Raw genomic sequence first — 17501 nt, 5'->3', positions numbered from 1 at the left:
ACATATTTGAGAGAGAGAGAAAGAGAGAGATAGAGAGAGAATCATAATTGTAATCATTTGAGTATTTGATCTAACATTTTTGAGAGAGAGAGAGAGAGAGAGAGAGAGAGAGAGATAGTCATTATTATAATCATATAAGTATTTTATCTGTAACACTTTTGAGAGAGAGAGAGAGAGATAGTCATTATTGTAACCATTTAAGTATTTGATCAGTACATTTTTGAGAGAGAGAGAGAGAGAGAGAGAGAGAGAGAGAGAGAGTCATTATTGTAACCATTTAAGTATTTGATCAGTAACATTTTTGAGAGAGAGAGAGAGAGAGAGAGAGAGAGTGAGAGAGAGAGAGAGAGAGAGAGAGAGATAGTCATTATTGTAACCATTTAAGTATTTGATCTGTAGCATTTTTGAGAGAGAGAGAGAGAGAGAGAGAGAGAGAGAGAGAGAGAAGAGATAATCATAATTGTAACCATTTAAATATATGATCTAACATTTTAGAGAGAGAGACAGAGAGTGGGGGGGAGCTATATCTATAGCCATTTGAACATAACATTTCTAACATATACGAGAGAGAGAGAGAGAGAGAGAGAGAGAGAGAGAGAGAGAGAATTATGCATGTCAATAACAATAGTAAGTTTTCAAAGAACTTTTCTTTTTAACCCCTCGAAAAAAAAGTTGTTGTTGCAGATTCAGCTGGTCTTGTTCCAGCACGGCTCTTGCTCGTAGACCAGCCCGTAGTGTAAAAAGATAAAAATTCCATTTGATCTTATTCCTTGTATAGTTTCTCTCCCTGAGGAGGCAAGCTACTAGCTTGCAAGCGTCTGGATCCCCCTCCCGGAGGGAGAATATTCACCCCTGCCAGAGGAGACTTCATGTAGCCGGAGACCCCATCCCTCTGGGGGACGAACCGCCGCCCCCTCCTCCAGATGACCCCCTGTCCCCTCTGATGATCCCCCACCGGAGGTCTTTTACGGGGAGACTACTTCCTTCAGGAGACCCCGAGACCCCCTCCCTCTCTCTCCCTCTCTCTCTAAGACCTCCCCCCGATCTATGAGACGTAGACCTCCAGGAGACTTCTCCTCTTCAGGAGACCCCCTCCCTCTTTTTCTCTCCAAGACCCCCTCCCCTCTCTTCTATGAGACGTAGACCTCCAGGAGACTTCCCCCCGTTTCTTCTTTACCCCAGCCTTCCCTTCTCTCTCTCGCCTCTCCGAGACCCCGACGCGCCTAATAGCATTCAGTTCCGCTGAAATTCCCGAAGATGGAGTCTTGCTCCGCACCGCTGCCCCCGAAAGGATAGCCACATTTCTCGCTGTCTTCGGGGATACTTACACGGAGAGCGTCCTTGGCTGGGTCCTGGGTCCTAGACCTTATTTCTTATATATATATATGTATTTTTGGTGGTGCGATTTTTTTTTCTTTTTTTGCTAGGATTTTTTTCTTTTTTTTTTTTGGTGGGGTTTTTGGGGAATTTTTTTTTTTTCTTTAATTATCTTTGTAAAGGCTGGTTTTGAAAGCCTCTGGGGGGGGGGGGCTCTCTCTCTCTCTCCCTCTCTCTCTCTCTCTCTTCTCTCTCCTCTCTCTCTATCTCTCTCTCTCTCTTTCTGTGCATTTAAACGTTTAATAAATTCAGAATATTCGGGGTTATAGCATCACATGAACTCCCAATCTATATGTTGTATGAGGTATGTGTACTAATATAGATATATATATATATATATATATATATATAGATATCCAGTAATATATATATTCTATTGCATTAGGAGCAAACCAAGGTCTTTCAACTAAAAAGCAAGGGCACTACCAACTGAACCACACAGTTGATTTCATTATTCTTGCTCACTCACATGGGTTTATATATATAAATATATATATATATATATATATATATATATATATATATATATATATATTATATAAAGCATAATACTACCAGTACCATCACAGTCAAGTAATTACCAGGTACATAAATCAGTGCTTTAGCGAACAGAGACGTAGGAGTCTCACCTAGTCTTCCTCCCTAGGAGGGCGAAGGTTCCTAACCAAACCTGACCAGATACCACTTAAGGAACCCATCACTGTCAGAGGACGTACGTTCTTAACCCTAACCCCCCTCCCCCTCACCCCGTGTTTGTTTTTCTCGCTGTTGTTGTTGTTGTTGTTGTTGCTAAGTCTCCGACAGACTCGGCTGAAGTTAAAATTACTTCCATACCACAAAAAAAAAAAAAAAAAAAAAAAAAAAAAACAGTCGCCCATGCATGATACCATCCTTTACGGCCCCCCCCCGGCCCCCCCCCCACCCCCCCACACCCAGCCGCCAACCGCACCCCCCCCCCCCCCCCCCCCCCCCCCCCCCCCCCCCACCCCCCCCCCCCCCCCCTTACCTATTATTAAATTCTCAATCCAGGTAGAAAAATCAGACGTTCGGAAGTTTCATGATCTTCGAGGAATTACTGGCAATCGGGATTTCTTCCTCTTTATCGAAATACTTCGCCGTTTCTTTATAGCCGTGATTATTATTATTATTATTATTATTATTATTATTATTATTATTATTATTATTACTGATAGGAAATAAACAACACCAGTGATAACCGAAAGTGGGAGATTTGCAATAAAAGTGTAATATATATGCACGAAAGAAAAAAGGAAACCTTCTCTGCAATATGTACTTTGCCGTCACGATATTGCTGCTGCTATCATTGACGTAGTCAAATGAAGCTTATATAAAACTTGGAATCGGTTCCTATATATGTTGCTACACCTTATGATCTATCAAATACAAACTTCCAAGTCACTACTCACACAAACACACACACACACACACACATTCTTATCTAAAATACATTTACTCAACATGCACTAATAATACGCAAGTTTCATAACCCGTTCAGAAAATGATATCGTTCACAAATAATACATATTATTACCTCGTCAAGAAAATTATATTACGGTGTCGCCTGTCACGGCCACCGACGCGAGTGTGATGCAATGAGGACTGGGTCGGCAGAGTGATGTCAAACGATAAAAAGAAAAAAAAATGGTACTGACGTCATTGTTATTGATCTAGATTCTGTATGAAAGCGCCTCAGTGGCGTGGTCGGTATTGTGTTGGCGTGCCACCTCGGTGGCCGTGAGTTCGATTCTCGGTCATTCCATTGAGGAGTGAGAGATGTGTATTTCTGGTGATAGTAGTTCACTCTCGGCGTGGTTCGGAAGTCACGTAAAGCCGTTGGTCCCTTTGGTGAATAACCACTGGTTCCATGCAACGTAAAAACACCATACAAACTAGATTATGTAGACGCTAGAGAATCTTAATCTAGAATCTGGAATGTTATTAAATGAAACGAGAGTTTTTTTTAGAGGCGTGGAAAGTCGTGCTAGAAAAAGAGCGATACAGGGCGATGCGGAGAATAGGAGAGAAAGTCTTTTGAAAGAGGAACCAAAGGGAGAAAGAAGAAGAAAATGGGAATTAAGACGAAAAGGAAAGGAGACAAAAGACTTGGAAATAAAGAGGAAGGGGAAAGTTGGAAAAACAAAGAGTACTTTTTTTTCCCAGACAATATTACATATACACAAACATACGAAGCACAAAGAGTTTGAGGAGCAAAAATTCGTGTGTGTCCTTCCTGAAAGTAGGACGAAGCTGGGAACTCATGGCTGCAACATACAATGCAACATTAAAACATGAATAAAATTGTAATGAAGCAGAATAAATGAAAACAGGGACGTTACAGTGGCTGTGGATTTATTTATGCTAGGAATTCATTTCCAGTTCTGGATACGGTTTTTTTTTTAATTGTAACAGGTTACCAAAACGCACACATATATAAATATTTAAAATATAATATATATAGATAGTAATAATATATATATATATATATATATATATATAGTATGTATGTGTGTGTGTGTATGTTCACATACACAATAATATACATAATATCCTCGCACACTCAACGTACAAACTATCTCATGAAAACTCCGCCCGGCGTATTTTCTCAAAAAATGTTCGACTGATCTTGGGGGAGCGTCTGCTCCCAGACCAGCCGGTTTTTAAAGCGTCTCTGGTCTCATGAATCTTAATTACGTGCGGTGAAATCTTTCATGCGTATTCTGGCTTCAAAGACTTCGATTTTAACTATTTCCGCTGGAATTCAGGTCCGCTGTAATCCGGGTCCGTTGGAATCCAGTCCGTTGGAATCCAGTCCCGTTGGAATCTAGGTCCATTGGAATCCAGGTCTATTGGAATCTAGGTCCATTCAAATCTGCATCCATTGGAATCTAGGTCTACTGGAATCCAATCCAGGTCCGTTGGAGTCTAGGTCCGGTGGAATCCAGGTCTGTTGGAATCTAGGTCCATTGGAATCCAGGTTCATTGGAATCCAGGTCCGTTGGAATTAAGGTCCGTTGGAATTCACGTCCATTGGAATCCAGGTTCATTGGAATTCAGGTTCGTTGTAATCTAGGTCTGCTGGAATCCTGGTCTGCTGGCATCCAGATCTGTTTGGAAATCTACGTCCATTGGAATTCAGATCCGTTGGAATCCAGGTCTGCTGAAATCCAGGTCCATTGGAATCCGAGTCTGCTGGACTTCAGGGCCATTGGAATCCAGGTCCACTAGAATTTAGGTCCATTGGAATCTAGGTTCGGTGGAATCTTGGTCCGCTTACGCTGGAAATAAATAAATAGCTAAACTAGTAAGTAAATAAATGAATGAAAGAATAAGTGAATAAATAGATATGTAAATGAATGAATTAATTAATAAGTATTATATTGTATATATATACATATATATAATATATATATAGTATAGATATATATAGATATACTATTAACGTATAATATATGTGTATATAATATTATTAATATAATATATATATATATTTATATATATATAAGGATTATATATATAACGATAATTATTATTTGTATTTATCAATTAATAAATTATACAGTTAAATATGTTAATTAAATCAAGTAATAGAATAAATAATTCACATAAATAGATTAGGTAAATTAATAAGTAAATAGACGAATAGGTATATAAACAAACAAATAAATAATGAATACATATATAAATAATAGAATGATATTATATATATATATATATATATATATATATATATATATATATATATATTATACACACACACATATATATATATATATATATATATATATATATATATATATATATATATATATATATATATATATATATATATATATATATATATATATATATATATATATATATATATATATATATATATATATATATATATATATATATTTATAAGACATTCTCTTCTCTGTTTGTTTGTTTGTTCGCTACGCACGCCTATACTATGAAAGCTAGGGCTACCAAATTTTACCATATACTCCCCTCCCTCCCAGGGAGGTTTCAGCCCAAATTCGAAATTCGACCTTTTCCAAGGGGGTCATAACCCCCATTTTCATATCGTCTCTTTTATTAAAACTTTCGGAGTTGACATCTATGTAGAAGTATTTCTATTGGTACAAACAGTCTCCCCACAATACGGGGACCATAAGGTACCCTCAATAGTAATGGGGGCAACCTGCCCCGACTGAGAATGGGGCAGGAGGTCTATGCTCTTTCCACTTACTTACCAGGGGAGAGGAGGGGTCGTAGCCCACCTACCCCGTCTTTGATAGCAGGGGGCACAGCTCCTTTTGGAATTAGAGCCCAAAGGGTACCCCCGCCCCTTGGGCTTCCCACAATATTAGGGGGAAGGAGGCCTATGCCCTTTCGACTTGACTATCAGGGGAGAAGGGGGTCGTAGCCTACATATCCAGACCTTGATAGCAGAGGGGCGCAGCCCCCATAGAGGAATTAGGGCCTAAAAGGTCAACAAAGCTTTATAGGTTTACTGCATTCAAATTGGTACCGTGAGTTAACATAAATGATTACAAATGCATTTAACATCAATATCAGAGTTTAACTGTAGGCTTTGCAAAGGGGCGTTGAAGGAGACCTCGCGATGAATATCTTTCCCGAGCACCATGTCGCAACATGAGTATAGATATCAAGTACTGGGACTGACTTAAAAAGACTATTTATTCCTTTTTAAAATTCTCTGATTCCAACCGGAATGAGGCAGTCATAAATTAGGAACTTGGTAGTAAGACGACGCCGTCTGATTAATATTAAGGTGAGGGAAAATGTCTGTCTCCGAGTCTTACTCCTAAAGACTTCATTTTAGCACAAGAGTCTGACATCTTTTGGAGCCACTTATAAAGAAAAATTAATAATCAGGAACTACAGAAATGATTAAAAGATAGGGGCATAAATTAGAACACAATAGAAAGCAGAAATGGAAACAAAAGAGACATAAAGTGAACCATTGGCGAATATTAATTGCTTTGAGGAAACTGGTACTCCTCGGAGGAGTACATAGTTAAACGACTATTCCTTTGAAATTTTTAAAGCTTTGAATGTTGTTTCTTTCTGGCCCATAATCTTCCTTTCTCGTGAAACAGGTCTGTAGTTTTTATCTGTTTTATATACCCCAAAATTCGTTTGACTTAACTGTTATTTACACTTTATTTCGAACCTCTGATTTTGAGGATGTATAGATGTGTGTGTTTCTTTTTAAATATAAACTCCCATTTTTTAGGGAGCAGTGTGGTTTTTTATCTGATTTATATACTCCAAAATTCATATGATTAACTGTTATTTACATTTTATTTTAAATCTCTAATTTTAAAAATAAATCAATGTTTTTTTCTGAAATATAACCTCCTTTCTTTGGGAAGCAGGTCTGTAGTTTTTTATCTGATTTATACATCCCAAAATTCGTTTAACTTAACTGTATTTACATTTTATTTTGAAGATCAAACTTTAAAAATAAATGATGTTTTTTTCTGCAATATAAACTTCCTTTCTTAAGGAAGCAGGTCTGTAGTTTTTAATCTGGTTTACATTTAATTTTTGAACCTCGTCGCTTCGAAAGTAAATCAAACGACATACACCTCGTGTTGCAAAGTACCAGTTACTCTCTCGGGATGAATTAACCAAAAAAAAAAAAAAAAACCGACTCTTCTAAACATGGCGCATGCGTCCGCACCGCCCCCTTTAAATTGTTGACGGAATCGAGTGACCATTTCTGCTTTGGCCTTTCGATTTTGCAAACTCCGAACAAACGCCGGGCTCCGCTCGAAAAGATTCGAGATCCGTGGCTGTCAATCATTAGCGTCAATTATGAAAGAATTCAGTCCCAGATGGAAGAGTCCTCTTACATGCTGTAGTGGGACTTTTTTTCTTTTTTCTTTCTTTTTTAGTGAATGTTTTTGGTATTTACTTCGTCTTTTTGCTGTTATTGTTGTTGCTGTTTTTGTTTCTCTGTCTTTCACTATATATATATATATATATATATATATATATATATATATATATATATATGCAATATAAAAACACTGTATCGTGCTTCTAAGAAATCAATAGAGGGATCCACAGTAATATCCTTGTTTATCGAGAAATATAAGCTTTGTATAAATATATTATTTCTCGATAAACACAAGATATTACTGTGGATCCCTCTATTGATATATAATATATATATATATATATCATATATATATATATATATATATATATATATATCATGAGAAAGACTGAGACCGGTGTATTCATGTGCATAAAGATGCATTTTCATTTTGTCCGCTCGATTACAACAAAAAGTTTTCACGGGACGAATAAAAAAAAAATGGAAGTATTTTCAGATTACCGATGAGCAGGAAAAAAAAGAAGAAAAAAACTAATAAAAAAAAATAACTGAATAAAAAAAGAAATAACTGAATAGCTGACTGGTGTTAAATTTCCAATGTGAGTTTTATCGGAATGTGGATGGCAGCATTTTATAAATGGTTTCGGCTGGTTATTAGAAATTTCGCTTTCTCTCTCTCTCTCTCTCTCTCTCTCTCCTCTCTCTCTCTCTCTCTCTCTCTCTCTCTCTCTCTCTCTTTCTTGTAGCTTAAAAAATTGCGTTTTGCTCTGCGTGAATCTGCGCACAAATAATCTATTCTTGACGTTCACGAGATGAACTCTCTCTCTCTCTCTCTCTCTCTCTCTCTCTCATCTTGTAGTCATCAAATGTACTCTGTTCTAACCACGTTGGATATCATCGTATTTTATTACCTAAACATATATTCCGAGTGCCATCGAAAGACGATGTTACGTTAGTCACAAATTTAGCTTTGTCTATAAATCACTCTATTTTGATAGCGTAATATATATATATATATATATATATATATATATATATATATATATATATATATAGATATATATATATATATATATATATATATATATATATATATATATATATTATATATATATATATATATATATATATATATTTCGCGTAAACAACAGTCATTATATTGCCTCTTTCTGTGCAGGTTACCAAATGGCGGATTATTATAGAAAAAAAAAATAATAATGAAAATCCTGTCTTTTCACATCGGATGCTTTTCTGGGCAAATATAACAGTTCTACCTTCTGAAGCTCCCAAGGTAAGTTTTGATTAATCCCTTCGGGTGGTTGCCAGGTACCTCTGGATATTATTTTTAGGAGTTTGTAACGTGTACTTTTACGATTACTTTTAGAAGCTTGGGTAGATAGTTTTGTACGTTACTTTTAAGACTTGCAAGTATGATGTCACTGACAAATATATATATATATATATATATATATATTATATATATATATATATATATACATTATATATATATATATTATATATATGTATATATATATATATTATATATATATATATTCTATATATATATATATATATATATATATATATAAGGCAGGTTAATCAACGATGACCTACCATCGCAAACAGGAAAGTGTTGTCAGTATCTTTCTAAGAAAAGTACGTCATCCTAAGAACGGTTTTTAATATAAACGTATGTAAGTCCATCGTGGGAAATATTACCTTTAGCAGAATCAAAACCTCAGTCATTAACCGTAATGCGCGAAAAAAAGGGGGCGTGGCTCTAGAAATGAAATGATTGTGCGGGAAAAAGCCATTGAAGAAAACGAACCTTCAGAAAACTGGACACGTTTCTGTCATGGAGCCTGGAACAATGGACAAGCGTTCTTGGAAGAACCTTTAGAACATTCATTCATACCATGAAGAACATTGCGGTAGTGGGGGAGGGGGATGGGGGGGGTGGGGGGAAGGGCGGCTGGAATTTTGCATTCCAAGTAGACGGGATCTTTCATATCCAAAATCCATACATTTACAGTGAACCTCTCCACTCCACCCCTCCAAACTGGCCCCTACCTCCCCTATCCCCCCTCTTCACTTCTCTCCCCTCCCCCTCAGCTTCCCTTACCCCAAAATAGTGGCGCCCTATATGCAGAATCTTCGCGAAGATTATGGAGTAATATATATATTATAATATAATATATATATAACATAATATATATATATATATATCATAAGCCTCCAGCTACCATTCGGTTACCGCGAAATGATTCTCTTTCATTCTCATCTCATTTCCCGCAACTGCTTAATTATTGCCGTTGCATTCAGTCCCCCTCTTCATTTGAAATTCTCTCTCTCTCTCTCTCCTCTCTCTCTCTCTCTCTCTCTCTCTCTCTCTCTCTCCAATATCGATCATCCCTCAGGTGTGTATTATATCTCACCCTCGTCCACCCCTTCTACCCTACTACAGTCTTCTGTCTTATTTTCCTTTTCCTTCAGAGTTTGATGCCAGAGAGAGTCTACACCTCACATTGGATGAAATAAATTGAAGACGACGTGAAAATATGATAAAGGAGGAATAATAAACGTAAACAAAAAAAGTGTTAATCTAGACGAAAGTCAAAGCAAATCCTGAGGCTTCATAAACGCAATTACTTTCCCAGTATTCTTCGTTGTATAAGTATATGTATAATTATAAGTTCAAGTATATGTATAAGCATAAGTTCAAATATATGTATAAGTATAAAGTATATGTATAAATGTAAATTCAAGTATAAGTATAAGTACACGTTGCATATTTTGCATCTCGACATCATTTCTTTTGAGTTAGAAAAACCAATAATAAAAAAAATTTCAAACTGGAATTAGTAAGCAGTATGAAAATTGTAATCTGTCGGTGACGTTTTCAAAGATGAAATGTAAACACGATTTTCAATAAGAAACGATGGAAACGTTTCAATTGTTCCCATACGAAATCTCAACGTTGATCAACGTTTTCTACGCGTATAGTTCAAAACATATTATTCCAGCAGAATATGTTATTCACGTCGATATTATCTTTTCCATTAATGTTCCAGGTCCTATTTTTATCGTATTGCGAAAAACATTACGATGTCGAAATAAGAAAAATGAAACGATATCGATTACTGAAAGAGAAGAATGAGGAAATATAAAGAACTTTGGACGAACAGAGTAATGACGAGAAGCTGGTGCCAAGGGGCCCGTTAAAGGAGGAAGGAAGTCTATTTTCTAATGTATTTCGAGGGATAGAAAATGGTTGTCCTTATTTGGAAAGAAAATCTCGGCATTCTAAGGTGAGACTACATAAATCTGCCCCATTTTGGGCGCCGACGGAGAAGGAGCCATTCTTAAAGAATTTGCAGAATTTATCCGCACTTACTTTTAGAGGGAGATCAGATCTTTATTATTATTATTATTTTCTTTATTTTTTCCTGTTCGGTGAATTACCCGCACATATATTAAAGGGAGATCGGAATTTTTAAAATAAAATTGTTTTCTGTTCGGTGAATTATCCTCACATCCCATTAAAGGGATATCGGAATTTTATTTAGATTTTTTTCCTGTTCGGTGAATTATCCGCACTTATTAAAAGGAGATTGGATCGGATTTTTTATCGTTCAGTGAATTATCCGCACTTATTAAAAGGTGATTGGATCGGATTTAAAAAGAAATTTCTATTGGGTGAATTATCCGCACTTATTATTAAAAGGAGATTGCATCGGATTTCTTTTTTTTTTATTTTTAGTTTTTTCCTGTTCGGTGAATTATCCGCACTTATTATTAAAAGGAGATTGGACCAGAATTTTTTATTTTTTTTTTTTTATTTTTTCCCTGTTTGGTGAATTATCTGCACATACTGTTCAAGGGAGATTAGAAATTTTTTTTTATATAGAATTTTCTCCTCTTCGCTGAATTATCCCCACATACTACGAAAGGAGATCGGAATATATTTTAAAGGAATGTTTTTCCTGTTCGGTGAATTTGTGCGTGATTTTAAGAGGATGTTAGAAATTTTTAATGCGAAGATTTGTTTTTCTTGTTACGCGAATTTTTCACAATATATTTTAAGGGAAGATCGTTTTTTTTTTCTTGTGCCCCCAATATTCAAAGGCGATTTAAAATTTTTTTTATTATCCACACATAATTTCAAAAGGCGAACGGAATATATTTTTTCCCCAGAATTTTTTTCCTGTTCGCTGAAATCGTAGCGAGGTGGTAGATTCAATTCATGAAATGTAATTAATTACGTTTTTTAAAATTCGTTGAGGCTGTCATGTATTACTTTTTGTACCAATTTCATTACTCTGTCCATATTGAATTCCGGAGGTAATTAATTCATAAAGAGGTCCAAAGTAATCCCATTTAATAATTATCTCCCCAACCAAAAAAAAAAAGATAAAAAAATCTATGTAGCAATAATGGTCGCTGCCATTATGGCATTGGATTTGGAAATCGCGTTTCCATGATGCATTATGGCTTCCAGTATCTTATATTCTATAATATTGAATTCGTTTCATCTCTAATACAATGCACCCGCCGTGGGTATGGTGGAAGGGGTTGGGTAGGGCCAACAGTGCACCTCATGCGGTGCACTGTAGTCATTGTTTGAGGTTCTTAGAAGCGTCCCTTCGGCCCCTAGCTGCAACCACTTTCATTCATTTTACTGTACCTCCTTTCGTATTCTCTTTCTTCCATCTCGCTCTCCACCCCATCCAAACAATTGCTTCATATTGCAAGTGTGAAGTTTTACCTCCTGTTACACCTTTCCAACCTTATATTCGCTAAATTTCCCTTTCGTCGCTGAATGACCTTTAGGTCTCACCACTTGGCCTTGGTTAAAATTCAGTATTTTATTTCAATAATAATAATAATAAAATCGTCAATTTTGTCCATCATAACACAGACAAATATTTTTTCGCTTAAAATACTTATTTTAAGTTTAGAGTTTTTTTTTCTTTTTTTCTGCGTTCTCTCGGTACTTAAATTCCGTTAATTTGGGGACAGCAATTATTACAGAAAGGTCCCTTTGTTTAATAAATTCTAGTGGCCACGAGCTCCAATGTTTATCGCGTTATTTCCGTAGTTATTAACTGTTTATTTATTCATGTTGCATGAGATCGTTACATGAGGACATTGCTCCCTAGTGTATATGAAAGTTTGAAGTATATATATACGTAATATATATATATATATATATATATATATATATATATATATATATATATATATGTGGTTATACCACCCCCACCTAACATCCACTTCACCCAGCCACAATTTCCACATCACCCATTTACCAAATGACTATTATTTCTTGCTCCTTCCCGAGAGCTTGACCTAAATAACTTACGTACATCCATCCACCTGCCCAGACCCACTCACACTTCACCCATACCCAGACCACCACCACCCTGAAGCATGGAAAAAATAGATTATGTGTCGCATTGCCTCTCAGTCAACGAAACCTCATATTTCAACTAAATATAACCGTTTATTTGTAAAATTTATTAATAAACCCTTTTCTGCTGACCTCCGGCACTTGAGCACCTTCACGAACACCTTCAAACACAAGTGCTGTTAGTGTTACAGAAGGGTAATTCTCTAAAAGTATAACAAAATACATCATAGTCTGTCGCATTTTTTTTTTTTTTTTTTTTTTTTTTTTTTTTTTTTTTTTTTTTTTGCGGGCATGGACGAGTACCCTTGGGGACGATGTTTGCAGGATAGTTTTGTGTTGAAATGCCAACTGGACATTTTTAGAGCCAGTAGTATTTATCCGCCTGTTAAAATACGCATTTGCGAACTCCAGCGGTGAAATAACGCCCTGAATACCAATTACGATCTCAATTATGCGATGTGTATGTATATACACGCACACACACACACACACACACACATATATATATATATATATATATATAAATATATATGTATATATATATATATGTATGTATATATATATATATATATACATATATATATATTTATATATATATATATATATATATATATATATATATATATATATATATATATATATATATGTTACCCATCCGCTGACACCGTGGTATGCGTTTAGAATGAGCGGTGATAACTGGCATAGCCTTCTCTCTCTCTCTCTCTCTCTCTCTCCATTCTAACAAGTCATCAAATTAGAGTCGGAGTTATAAAAAATATAATATTTATTTAAAATAACATACTAGTTGAATGACTCAAATTCATACATGATCAACACTGTAAAGATAATAATTCAAGTCTCACAGACAAACTAACTCAGTTAACCCCCCAGTATTTAAATGTCTCAATCAGTAATTAGTCACATCAAATCTCTTCTCCAAAATATTATAGTTCCCTCCACACGGGACCCTCGGCCCCCTAGGACTCTCGGTCCCCTCACTAGAGCTGCCTGTTTAAAAGACAGGAGAACACACTAGTGAGCACATACACAATTGTAAAAACAAAGTCAAAAGATTAAACATCTTTACATATCAAACAAGCCATCCGTTTGGCTAAAGTATGATACACTTACCCATTGCAGCCTGGAACTTTAACACTTTAACAATTATCACTTTCGCAGAGCTATCACAGCATTCTGGTTTTTCTCCCACAGACCTCTCCGTAAGTCTCCCTTAGATTCGGCTAAGCCAAGTCATTATCAACGGACATAGTTATTACACGTACATATGAACTCTTCGGTAATGCCTCAATAAACTGGCCACAGCCAGTTTTCAAAGGCACCTTGAACAAGCCCTCGTGAACTCACATAACTACAGAAATGATTTATCAGCTTTCTCAGGTCAACGCTTCGGACTCTGTCTGCGCATTCTAAAAAAGTCACAGCACATCACATCACAATGGCATATTAAATATTATTAATTATAGCCCTCTTTCATCTGATATATATATATATATATATATATATATATATATATATATATATATAGTATGTATATGTATGTATGTATGTGTGAGTATATAATGTGTGTGTGGCCTTAAACCTTCACCTTCTCGTCAGCTGTTTCAGCATTCGCTACCCCTCTCCTTATTCCCTCTACCGGGTGCGACCCACAACACTCGACTGATCACCATTGTTAGCGGAATTCGCTACAATAGGTCCATTACACAGATCTAAAGTATAATAAAAATAAATAAATAAATAAGAATAAACATTTCCTGGTAATATGATTCTCCCGGATATCGTTACCTGGTAAAATAAAAACATCATTACCGGTTGGAAACACATCACGATACGATCGTGATACGTAAGATGGCGCTTAGAACAGCGGCTCGTTTTGAATATATTAAACTTTGATAACTTTATGATGTAATTTGATTACTCGCCGATGTAATCTAAACTTCCTAAGAGCCAAAGTTGGAGGCGGAGAGTGAGTGGGAGGGAGCGAGGGAAGAGGAGGAGGAGAAGAAGGAGGAGGAGAAGAATAAAGGTGGGGGAGGAGGATGGATCGAGAGGAAAGCAGATAAATGAGAGAAGAAATTACGGGAATATTGATAATAATTACAGTACCTCTTTTATGATATTAATAATAATTCTCAGTAAACCCGGAAAAAGCAGATTATTCAAAATGATCCACTTAGGTTATTATAGATGGTCCATCTAGACTATTGTAGACAAATAGGTACCATCGTGGTGGGGGGGTAGTGCGGGGGTGGTGGGGAGGGGGGGGGGGGGTGGGTTTCAAGAAACGGAGGGTGTGGAACCAACTACCTTGCCCTCAAAAATGTACGAGAAACTCAAGGCTGCAACATATTCTCGCCATCCATTCCAAAGGGAGATGAGATGCAATGTTGGCCGAATCGATAACATCGCCGAAGTCCTGATTTCTCCTTTGTACGGTGGTTCGAATCCAGGAGAGGACGAAATTATTAGCACTAAAAAATCCCCTTCGTTTAACTTATATAAAAATATGTTAATCCCGAGGCAGAGCGAATTGGATATTAAAGGACATCTCTAGCTTAATGCATATATAAATTACATTATATAATAATAAATATGTATATATATAATATATGTATATTAATATATATATATATATATATATATATATATATATATATATATATATATATATACATACATACATAAAGAGCTCTTATACAAGGTATTACTTTTCCAAAAGAAGAATATCACTACAAAAAATTGGCCAAAAAAAAAAAAATAATAATAATAATAGCCTCGTGGTCCCCTTTTTAGCATCTCGTCAATCTCCTTAAAAAGATTCCCTTTCGCTCTCCGGTTTCTTAATTAAAGCGTAACGCCACCCCGCCCCCCTTCCTCTTGCCTGCTGCCACGTCTCTCTTTTATCTCTTATGCATAATAAAATAAAAAGCCTCCCCACACCCCCTTCCTTTAAAGAGAGCCAGAGACAGACAACGTCTCAAAAGCAAGAGATCGCCGAGTGGAGGCCGTTTCAGACTTCAGAAAATAGTACGACAGAATCTTCGGTAAGGGGCTCTGCCCCCCACCTCTCGTTTTTGTAAACTTCGTAAATATAAACCGTTTTACATTCTGAATAAAGGGAACTTTCGCAGTTTCTTGGTTACAGTACTTGAATGAGTGTTCCAAATTTAACGCAGTCGTTTTGTGAACTTTGTAAATGGAAACAGTTTTACATTTTGGAAAAAAGGTAACTTTTGTAGTTTCTTGGTTCCAGCTCTTGAATGAGTACTCCAGATTTAACTGAGCCTCACCCGCCCGCCGCCCCCAACCCCACTATCGTTACTGTAAACTTTGTAAATGTAAATGGAAGAATGGGATTTTCGAAGCTTTTGATTCCAGTACTTGAACGAGTGTTGCAAATTTAACGCAGTCTTTATGTAAACTTTGTAAGTGGAGACAGTTTTACATTTTATAGAAAAAGGGAAAGTTCGTATAGTTTCTTGAGTCCAGTGGCTTTCGCTTTTGTAAACTTTGTAAATGCAAACATTTTTACATTTTAAAAAGTGTGGGACTTTCGTAGTCCTTTGGTTCCAGTACTAGAATGAGTGTTCCAAATGTAAAGGGCTCTCTCTCTTCAGTTTTCGTTATTGTGAATTTTGGAAATGTAAACATTTTTACATTTTGGAAAATTCTGGAACATTAGTATTTTCTCGGTTCAAGTACCTGAATGAGTATTTCAAATTTAACGAAGTCTCCGGCGCTTTCATTTTTGTAAGATTTGTAGATGTAAATAGTTTTACATTTTGAAAAATGGGGACTTTCGTAGTTTCCTGATCCAGTACCTGAATGAGTATTCCCCAACACCAAATTGAACTTTGGAAATGTAAACATTTGTTTTACGTTTTGAAAAAAAAAAGGGTTCCAGTACTTCAAATGAGCATTCTTACTAAGCTTTTTTTCCAGTTTCCGTCTACAATACCGCCCACCGCAGAAAAAAAACAAAAAAAAAAAACAAACGATAATCTTCCTCGCGTCGAGAACAAGGTTTTATCCTTCATCAAGGCAGATTATCGTACATTATCCTGCACATTACTCTAATTCCTACGGTGCTTAACTGGCCACAAAATAAAACCATAGAGTTGCCAGTCTCAAGTAGGGCTGCTTAATCCACCCGTCAGAGAAATAAAACGTATTTTGAAGAACTATGGCCATATAATATATGTTCATTTTAAAACTTATGTGCTAAAGACGTGGAAGTCCTCATCTCTCTTCTCTCTCGTCTCTCCTCCCTCTCCCTCTCCCACCCTCTCTCTCTCTCGGTATTATTTGGCGTTTTAGAGACTTTTCTTTTAATAGGACATTCAGGAGATATGAATTTAATCTCTCTCTCTCTCTCTTAAATATATATATATATATATATATATATATATATATATATATATATATATATATATATGTGTGTGTGTGTGTGTGTGTATGTGTGTGTTGTGTGTTGTGTGTAAATATGTATATATATTTTTTACTTATTAGGAATTAAACTAGTTTGTAGTAGCTTTTTCCCAAACTCTGCTACTAAGGTAAGAGTAGTATAGTTCAGTCACTCCTCAACGGAGACAGAATAGGAAAACGAGATATGATTTATATAATTCTATCGGAGAAAGGGAATTAGAGATAAAAAAAAAAAAAATACGTGTCGTTCGTTTTCCCCTTTGAGAACGAAGAAGTTGCCTCATTGAATCTTAGCCGCCAGTGCCAGGGGAAAACTGAGTCAACCATTATATTTGTGCAAGGGAAAGTCCCTGTGTGTAAGGTTTCATGGGTATTGAGAAGTTAACTCGGAGG

The 17501-nt window shown here is 36.1% G+C and overlaps 1 long non-coding RNA gene across 2 annotated transcripts in view; it reads left to right on the top strand.

The window, feature by feature from the left end:
• Positions 1 to 17501, top strand: part of LOC135195760 (uncharacterized) — a 99168-nt gene that overhangs the window by 58802 nt on the left and 22865 nt on the right. For both annotated transcript variants that reach the window (XR_010310239.1, XR_010310240.1), the window contains exon 3: positions 8427 to 8540. This is a non-coding gene — a long non-coding RNA (uncharacterized LOC135195760). The remainder of the gene's footprint in view (positions 1 to 8426; positions 8541 to 17501) is intronic.

This window comes from Macrobrachium nipponense, chromosome 16 (assembly GCF_015104395.2).
Source record: "Macrobrachium nipponense isolate FS-2020 chromosome 16, ASM1510439v2, whole genome shotgun sequence".
NCBI classification, from domain to species: Eukaryota; Metazoa; Arthropoda; class Malacostraca; order Decapoda; family Palaemonidae; genus Macrobrachium; species Macrobrachium nipponense.
Note: the sequence above shows the minus strand (reverse complement) of the source record. Positions and strands in the feature narration are given on the sequence as shown.